Source organism: Myotis davidii, unplaced genomic scaffold (assembly GCF_000327345.1).
Source record: "Myotis davidii unplaced genomic scaffold, ASM32734v1 scaffold964, whole genome shotgun sequence".
Taxonomy (NCBI): Eukaryota; Metazoa; Chordata; class Mammalia; order Chiroptera; family Vespertilionidae; genus Myotis; species Myotis davidii.
This window is the reverse complement of record NW_006298351.1, coordinates 400,767-410,572: the sequence shown is the minus strand read 5'-3', so window position 1 is coordinate 410,572 and position 9,806 is coordinate 400,767. Positions and strand designations below refer to the sequence as shown.

Genomic DNA, 9,806 nt, shown 5'->3' with positions numbered 1-9,806 from the left:
AGAGAACTTTGCGTCCCCTCAGCTTCTCACGCCTACATCCTGCCCACCTAGAGAAGCGCTTGCTTAATTCTGGGAGGTTCCGTGGGCTCCTGCCTACACAATCAGAGGAACAAACGGGCTGAAATACTCGTAGAGAGGCGCATAGATACAAACGGACCCACACGGGCACCTCCCCAGACAAAATCGCACTTGGATACACACAGACACACAAGCACCCGCATACCCAGAAACACGCAGATAGTCGTGACTCGCACCGCTACGGACGCGCTTTAAGAACATCAGGATGCGGGTTTCACAGCCCCTTTCTCTGCTCACACACGGGGACGTGCCGCCCCATAGCCTCAGACCTAAGAGAGTCCCCAATGGCCCAGCCTCTGCCCACCCAGGTCCCCCCTCCCTCCAAAGAGGCCTCTCTCCTCTCCTCCTCCTCCCCCTCTTCCTCCTCTTCCTCCTCATCTCCTCCATCGCCTAAAGATGTACAAAACACTACTCAGACGGGGGGAGGAGGGAAGCGCAGGCGAACGAACGCAAGAGAGAGAGAGAGAGGGAGAGCGAGCGAGAGAGCCAGAGCCAGAGCGAGAGAGCCCAGGGGCAAAGGGACTAGTGACCGCCTTCCGGAGCCGGGATTCATGCCTGTCCTCGGGACCAGCCAAGGGGACTTGACGGCTGAGTATGAGCCAGGCTGCTAGGAGCCAGGTACCCTCACGCCTGCAGTCCCCTCGCCGTTCCCGGGATGCGAGCTGGACGCCGGGCTCTCCCAAGTTCCCACCGAACCGAATAAAAAGCGTCCGCCCGCAGCTCTCCGCCAAAGACGGACATTGACTCCAGGTAAGGCGGCCCGGGCGCAGCGCCCCGCAGCCCATCTGCCCTTGGAGACGCCGGGCCGCAGGAGGGGCGCACCCGCCCGCCCCGCCCCCGTTCCTCTCGGCACCTTTCCCTCTCCCCTCGGTCTGCCGCCTCCGAGTCCTCTTAGGTTCCCGGGAAGGGGGGTTGGGGGGGGGGCTCTGTATTCTGGGGTGGATAGGGTTAAATGCGGGTTTTAGGAAGTGGCATGTGTGCTCCCAGCGCGCTCCCGACGTGTGTACCGTGGTAGGAACTTGATGTGGTGCTAGTGTGTGTTTGCGTGTGCAGCGTCGTGCGTTTGATGCGTGTGTGCTTGGTGTGTGTGTGTGTGTGTGTGTGTGTGTGTGTGAGAGAGAGAGAGAGAGAGAGAGTGAGAGAGAGAGAGAGAGAGAGGAGAGAGAGAGAAGAGAATGTGTGTATATATGTACCCAGGAGGGGTGAAGAGAGGTCCTATAACCTACTTACGGCACGATGTGTGTGTGCATGTTTGTACCTATGTGTTTGTATGTGTCTTTTTAATTAGGTCTCCAGCTTACACGAAAATGGGATCTTACTATGGGATCACGTAGGCTATTGGGAAACCCGCTGTGGACTTCCTCCTGGGGCTCTGGGCTTGGGGTTTGGGGAGGATTATGGGGATAAGGATGGTGCCTTATTTAGCCCAATATTGGTACCCATGAAGGAAATTCTCCAAAGGATGGAGACCTGCTAAGGCTTGGACTCACCATTTCATATGAAAGAAATGGCCAAACCTTGAGGCAAGGAGATGCTGTCACTTTAAATTCCACACTAGGCAGACTCCAGCATTCTGATGGGAATTGGGAGTCACTGGATAGTGGGTGACAGAGAAAGGGGGAAGTCAGCAGTGGGCTCCTTATCTGGGGCCTGACAAGTCTGGGATAGAGTCTGCCCGCTTCTTCATTTGGAATTATAACAGCATAACAGCACCTTCCGCTTCTGGTGTTTTGGGGGAGGATCTGGGCAAGTTTGCATGGATCCCCCTAAAGGAAAAGGAGAAAGAGCCCTCGGGGACTTGCTCACCCATCATAGTTCCACGGGATCTCAAATGCCTGCAAATTTCATTGGGGGTAAGCGCTGGGTAATACGAAAGGAGATGGATGGGGTGCTTCCCCGTGACAGATTCCTTCTTCCCTTCCCCATTTCAGACAGGCTTGGGGAGCCCACGAGAATATCTTCTTCCTAAACTGTTCCTCCTCATGGCTCCCCTGGAGTTAGGGGGACCCTGGGAGGAGGCAGAGTAGCAGTGTGTGTGTGTGTGTGTGTGTGTGTGTGTGTGTGTGTGTGTACTGAGGGAGACCTACAATTTGGGAACAGGTTGTGGGTGGGAACTCGTGGCAGGATATGGCGGTAATTGACTTAAATTGCTGCCCTGCTGTCTGTTTGCACCTCACATCTCTTGCTAGGCTCCAAAATAGTGCCAAGGGCACAGGGGTGGTGGGAAGGCTCTCAGTAAGGAAGACAGTTCAGGCCACGACCCTCTTTCCTCTTTCCTCCACCTCCCAAGAGGCTCTCTAGGTAAGTCCCTGGGCCACCCTGGCTAGGTCCTGCTGGGCTGGGACATTGAGGCCAGCCATTGATTGGATTCCTGGCGGCCTCCTAAAGGCTTGCCCTACTCAGCAAAAATGCTGAGTTTTACTGCTGTTCATGGCTTCCAGATTCGGCAGCTGTTACTTTTCCAAGGTAAGAGGCAGCCCTTTGCCGCCGTTCAGGTCTCAGAAGCAAGGCTAGGGGAGGACAAGAGCTGAGGGGCTGGGACATAGCCTCTTATCTGGCTAGAAAGGGGCTGCTGAAAAGACCTATTGGGGAAATAAAAGTAGAAATAGACATGTCTTAAAAATCATTTATATGTATGTATATATGTATCTTCTGGGGAGAAATAAAAGCAAACGTGTGTTGGCAGGAACCTGCCCTGACGGGTGGGTGGGGGTGCTACTTGCAAGCACTTGCAGACACACCATTCTCTGGCCAGAGGCTGATACCTGAAACTGAAGCCTTCATAAGGCTACAAGGAATCTGTTCCAGAAACTCCATCAGACTGGAGCTCCCAAGTTCATTTTGGGTGGGAGTGTGAGGCAGAGGAGATCCTATGTAAGGAGCTGCTCACATTTTCTCTCTTTGAATCCATAGACAACCAAATCTGGAAGGACTGTTAAAGAACAGACAGGCAGGACTCTGTGGCCCAGAGAGGGAAGGAGAATTCTCTAACATTCCGTAGGGAGTTGGTGGTATGCCCAGGGCTAGAACCTGCCACCCAGATCAATGCCACGCTGCCCAGGGATTATAACTTGCTCCTCACCCCTATCCTGCCAGTGTGCTCTTACCCAAGACATTCGCCGTCTTCCTTCATCAAACACTTTTCGGAGACGCATTTCAAAGCTGCTTCGTCTGGAAACATGATCCGGGAGAGAAAGGGTCTAATGCCTCAATCATTCTCCTCGCTAGACATACACACACACACACACACACACACACACACACACACACACACTCACACGCACATTCACGCTCACACATAAACATACATTCTTTCTCCAATGCCTTCAGAGAATTGCACGCAGGCAGGGGTCCAATACGGGCTGTGATTGTAGCGCATCTGAACTGTACCTGAGCTCTTTATTAAGGCATGACTGCTTTCCATAGAGCTAGGTGTATACCCATCCACTGATGCAAATACTTCAGGCAAATTAATGCCTTTATGTTATTATAAAGAATCTTGCCCTTATGCATATTATACATCTCCCAGTCACAGGAGCCTGTGTGGGCACACATGCACTCATACAGGCGTGCACACACAGATCCAGAAACCTTTCCTACTTGCTGTATTCCCCCAAAGGGAACTGCAACCTCCGCACCAAATCGTGTTCCCCTATGTAAAGGCATCACCCAACAGGAAGACTGGGACTCATGGTCACACAGAAGGAGAAATATAAAGGCCTATGAAAGATAGGCTTTTGAGAAGTCAGAATCAGGCCCTCACAGAAGTATGTACCCAGACCCTGAGATGAGTGTTTCGGGGGTGCAGGCAAGCACTGAGGCAAAAAATGTGCGGGTTTCAGGAGCATCTGCAATAATGCCTTTTCCACACAGGTTTTTCTGGGGCTGGATGGCACTTGGGTTCCCAGAAGGGGGAGCTGTGACTCCATTTCAACCAAGGAGAAGCAGCTCAGAGATTCCAAATCAGCTACCGGGCCCCTGTTGAGTTTAGATGGCCCAGCTGAGGCTGCAATGAATTTATTTGAAGCACTACAGGTGGGGACCTTAACAACACTCGCCCCTGCTCAGTCCAGATAAAACATCTTGGGCTTGCAAGAGTTTGTGCCATTGACCACAAAGTCATCATATTTGTGTGGAAAGGTCTTTCTTTGCCCACGGGGCCTTCAGGTGTGTGAAGACACATTTTGTGATTTGCATCCTCTAGTTTGTCCCCTCCCAATTCCTTAGACAAAATCATCAGCACGTATCCCCTGAAGAGGCCACTAAGGTCAGACATATCCTGCCATTCTCTTCCTGCGTCACACTTGCTGAATTCCAAAGATTAACAAATTGACCAGTGAAACCCTGGTAATCATGGTTAAGGACAAGATAGGGGTCATGGTTAAGGACAGGTAGGGGTCATGCGAAAAGAACAAGCCTTCAGAAGTAATTCCCAATAATCCCCTCATTGTTTTCCACTCTAATCCTTCTGCTAGGAATACCTTTATCTTGTCTCTTCCATTTCTCCACCTCAGCGTCTACTCTTAATAACCCTACCCATATTTCAACATCCAGCTCAAATGACCATTCCAAGAGGTCTTCCCGAAATCTTATTTTGGGATTAAGCTCTTTCTCCCTGGTTCTTTCACAGAAATGTCTGTGAAACTCCATTTTAGCTGTGTCTCTGTTTGCTTTGCTTTATAGCTCTGTGGGTGTGTGTCTAGCTTGCCCTCTTCCATATGGTCTTCTAATGAGCATTTTTTTAAATCCCCAAGGACTGACACATAATAGTTGCTTTATAAATGTTTGCTATTGCTATTTTACAGTCTCAACAGAAGCTATAATCTCTCTCTCTCTCTCTCTCTCTCTCCTTCATATTCACTCAAAGCAATGCAATTATGGCTTTAAAATTGTGTCACTATGCCCACAACATAGGGATGGCAGTGATGATACAGAAGGTAAAATTCTGTCCTGCTTGAAGAGAGCATTACCCTACTGTGTTCTAGGGTCTTTAGTTCTGTTCTCATTATCATCTTTCTTCTCATCCAGTGCAGCAGATACAGCCCCCTTTTCACAGGACAGTGAACTCATGCTGGCTAGTCCCTGGCTCAAGGTCACATAAGCAACAGAGAGAGGATTGGAGCCTAATTCTTGCTTCAGCATCTCTACTCTTTCCAGTGTACCACTGACTTAATGGTAATCACTGTGAATGGCAAACAGGATCGGGTTGTTCAATAGATGCTAGGAATAGCGAGGGGCTTCTTACCTCTTTGAAATTGATGTTATGGGGGAGTCAGGGAGTGATTGGATCAAAGAATCTGTCTTTTCCAGTTTCTCAGTAACCAAACCTTCCTCCTCATTCAAGAAGCAGGACTTCTTTCCATAATACCCATAACACATGGCCACTCAGTCTCATTTTTAGTACTTTTAGCAACAGCAAAGCCAGTACCACACAAACCAGCCTTGCGTTATACAGAAGGAGCTTTATTGGAACCTTGACCCTACGTCTGCTTTCTAAGTCTGTGAAGTCATACAGCACAAGTATAATTCCCAATAATCCACTCTTCAGATGCTATGGGAGCATGACCATACCACCACCAGCATTCTCTTTTAGACTCCATTTCATAGCCTCGTCTCCAGCAACATTCGTTTGGGTCCCTCACCAAGCTGGAAGTTGTCTTGTGGACATTATCTGGTTGATCTCACTTATAAGGGTTAGAAGCCACAAAATCGGGGAGGGTAACCTGAAATTGAGAGAAGATTACAAAGGGTCATTGATTCATTCATTTATTCAACCAATATTTATAGGGTGCCCACTATTTTCCAATCTTTGCTCTAGGTTAATACTGTGAAATAGAACTTTCTGTGATAATGGATATGTTCTCAGGGCTGCCCAATATGCTAGCCATTAACCACATGTGATTACTGAGCACTGAAATGTGGCTGTATTACCAATGAACTGCATTTTTAATCTTATTGATTTAATTTTATAATTTAAATAGTTCTATGTGGCTCAGGACTGCTGTTAGTAAACAACACAGATCCAGACCTTAGAGATATCTCATGGACATAGTCCTATTCTCATGGAGCTCCTAGTATAGTGGGCAAGATGGGCAATAACTGAGTCAAAAATATATAAAATAATTTCACATATAGTAAATGCCCTGCAAATAATAATTTGGGGCAATAGGCTAGAAAGGAATGTAGATGGAATAATGTTTGATAGGGTAGCCAGGAAAAAACCTTCTCTGAGGGGGTGGTGTTGGAGCTCAGATCTAAATAGAAGGAACCAGCCATGTGATTATGTGGGGAAAGGATATGAGAGGTAGAGACAAGAACAGAGATGAAGTCACTGAACAGGGGCAAGCTTAGGAAATCTGAGGGGTAGTGTGAGTGAGCTTTTGTGTCATTAGATAAAAATAAGAAAGGTAGACAGGGGCCAGATCACAAGATGAAGCCTTATACAAGATGAGGGGCTGAAGAGTTGAGACATCCCGCACGCCCCCCTCCCCCCGCCCCCTTTGGATTCTCCCCTTTTGGGAAGCAGGTAGTCTGAGGACTTAGCTGAGCAGAGTTTGGAGATTGATAAAAGGTCATCATCAAATACTCCCAGTGACTTTTCCCCGTGTCCATATTTCATCAGTCATTTCAATGAACTTTTCTAATCTTCATCTCTAGTCTTGCTCTGAATGCAGCTACATGCTCTGGAAATACCTAACTCTAAAGGGAGGGGGAGAAGCTGGGAAGGGGGGAGATGGATAGGAAATGAGGAAGGGAACGAATACCAGGCAAGAAGGTAATTGAAATGAAATCTGGTGAAAAAAAGATGAAAGCTGTTTGGATTGGCAAATATTTATTGCATATCTCGTCTGGGAAAGGCCTTGAACACAGTGACTTGGGGGGTGCGGTGGTGAATCCTGCTAGGTGCTGGCAATCTAATAGAGGAGACCTGCGAATTTGTAAATAATTATCATTCACAGTTGACTGGTAATTGTTATTTCTGAAGTTCTCAGAGAGTTCGGGGAAGTGGAAGATTAGCAGAAGTTACAGAGGTGGTGATGGTGAGGAGGAGGAGGAGGAAGAGGGAGACCATGATGATAAGGTCTTGGAGATCAGAGACTGTGTCTTTCCATTTTATATCCATATTCATTCTAAATGTCAGGTAATAAGAGAACAGGGACTCGGGGCACCTGACTCTAGTCCTGGCTTCTACCACTGTTTATCTGGACATAACTGTCTGCCCTCTTCCTGGGCTTGCCTTTTGCAAAATTGCGATGGACCAAACTACGGCCTATCTGTAGAAGGGGCTTGCTAAGCTCTTTGGAAATGCTGCATGATGACATGCCTATAAACGCAGGGAGAGACACACACCATGGCCCTGCTTCATCCTGAGAGTGAGATGTCTACTCCGAAAGGAGACGATCTAAAGGAAGTCACAGCTCGAGGCACATCCTCTGGCTCAAGACAGGGTGGCCAAGTGGGGTGGATGTGCTGCTATGGTAACTCTTACATCAGAGGGATTGAGTGGTAGCTTGAAAACCACCGTCCTTCTAGAACACAGTAGCCTAAAAAGGCTGCCTAGAAATCCATAGACAATCCTTGCTACTGAGGGGGCAAAGAAGACAATTAAGAAGATAATGAGGCTGAGGAAAAGTCAGATTAATTTCTTCTTCTTGTTTTTCATATGACGGTGAAGGGGATCTTTGTCTCTCAAAGGAACTCTCTTTTAGAAATTGCAGGTGGACTTCAAGAGAATAGACTAAATAGACCGAGTGTGAGAAAGTTACGAGTGGTAAATTACCCGGCCTGTCTGCTCTCCAGCAGAGGACACACACAGGAATAAAGAGAGCCTGGTGAGGGCTCAGAATATATCATTCTGAACAAATCACGTTCTCCGCTGGCAGAGATTTTTCTCCGGGGTGCAGAGCTGCATGCAACGATGCTGGGACCATCTTGGGAACAGCTAAGAGACTGTCTCCCCCAACGATGCGGAGGTAGAGTCTTAAGGCAATTAAAACAATCACTTTTGTGTAAACTGCCAAGGTCGAAGCAGCGGAGGGTCCAAGTAAATGACCCATCTGAACAGCTAGAACCTTTTGTGAGGGTTAGCGCAGTACTGGCCCAGAGAGGCTTCTGAGATATAATTTATCTTGCCGTCCAGAGGTCCGGCAGATGAACCAGTGGGAACCTCTGGGAGAAATCAGGGGTCCTGGGGTGATGAGCAGCCAGATTACTGATCACAAGCTGCTTCGGGCAGACAAGGAGCAGGCATCTGGGATGATTGCTTTTCAAAGGACCCACACCTCCAAATGGTCAATTCTTAGTCTCCATTCCAAGAATATGTGGCCCACAAACATAGGTGGTACCCTGAGGGGCTATGGAATTCCTAGAGACCCTGAAGCCCCAAGATACACCGGAAAGAGCCCTCCGAGAGCTGTGGCACACATCTGCCTTAAGTCCATTTCCGTTTACATGTTCATAGACAAGCTACTTTTCTTGTGGAATGTGATGGGCTCTGAGTTTATAGCCACATCAGAGGGGGAGGACCAAAAGGAGCCGTGGCTGGCACGTATAGACATCTTCACAGGGACCATTACAACAATAAAACCCATGTTTTGGCATGCTTAGGAATGTAGGAAAAGATTGAAAAATACCCGGCAGGAGGTGGCAATACAGCTTTTCTCCTGGGACAGTGTTGGAGGGTTGACCCTTTGAGATAAAGTGGTTCTCACTAGATGCCATCGCCAGAGACAGCAAGGCAAGGGAGGGCTGAACGGGGTCATAAGAATTTTATTCTGAATGCGCATCAATACGACAGCCTCATTCCAACTCCAGTGAAACCTTACACATGATTCTGAAACCGTTACCTGATCAGCCACATTTTCACCTGCCCTGTCCTCCTGCATTCCTGGCAGTGAGGATTACAGATGTAGGCAGAGGGTAGGATGGAATGTGAGGAGGTTCTGGAAGGATCTTCTTCCACAATATTTAGAGATGGCTGAAACGCCACAATTATGAAACCCCTCTCAGGAGTGGCGAAGCGAATGCCTGGAGCATGTCATACACTCTTTGTGCCCCAGTGTCAGCCCCTCAGAGAGGGCCTCCGCGCCCACCTGCATCTCTGTTATGCTCATCTGACTGCCCTGTGTTTACCTATATATCTTCTTCCTCACTACACTGTCCGCGCCAAGGAGGCAGGGACAAGTCAGTGCTATCACTGCTGTGTTTCCAGCTCCTGGAACAGTGTCTGGCACAAAATAAATGTTCAATAAACAATGTGTGTTTGTTTTTCAATGAAAGAACGAAAATCACATTTCCTAAAAGTCTGTGTTCAATACAGGTTTCCTCCAATGCCACACAAGAGTGTCTTTTTCCTTCGCATTCTTGCCAAGACTGAATTAAACAAAAAACAAGCAAACACAAAACCCAAAGTGAAAAAAACAACAACACAACACACAACCTGTTAATGCTATATGGCACCACATTACTATTTTCATTTTTTATTATTAGTAAACTTCAGTATTTTGAGGTTTTTAATAGATTTATTTGTATTTTTAGCTAGAAATCCCACCCCCCAGATCACATTCTTTAGTAGATGAGCTTAGGATCATATCTGCACTCAAGTTCCACTAATAGGGAAGAAGAACTCTGCCATGAACCTTTCCCCTGTATCTGTTTTTTTTCTCCTTCCTACCTATTCTTAACCCCATTCAGTATTCCTTTCTTTATACATACCTGCACATGTATGT

The 9,806-nt window shown here is 47.7% G+C and overlaps 1 protein-coding gene across 2 annotated transcripts in view; it reads left to right on the top strand.

Moving 5' to 3' along the window:
- The first annotated feature begins 495 nt into the window (after nt 1–495).
- Nucleotides 496–9,806, top strand: part of BRINP1 (bone morphogenetic protein/retinoic acid inducible neural-specific 1) — a 143,123-nt gene continuing 133,812 nt past the window's right edge. The window contains exon 1 of one of the 2 annotated variants that reach the window (XM_006773978.2): nt 496–828. The gene's annotated coding sequence lies outside the window, so the exon portion shown is untranslated. Of the gene's footprint in view, nt 829–1,776; nt 1,932–9,806 lie in introns of those variants that run through there. The other variant, XM_006773979.2, reaches the window with a different exon arrangement.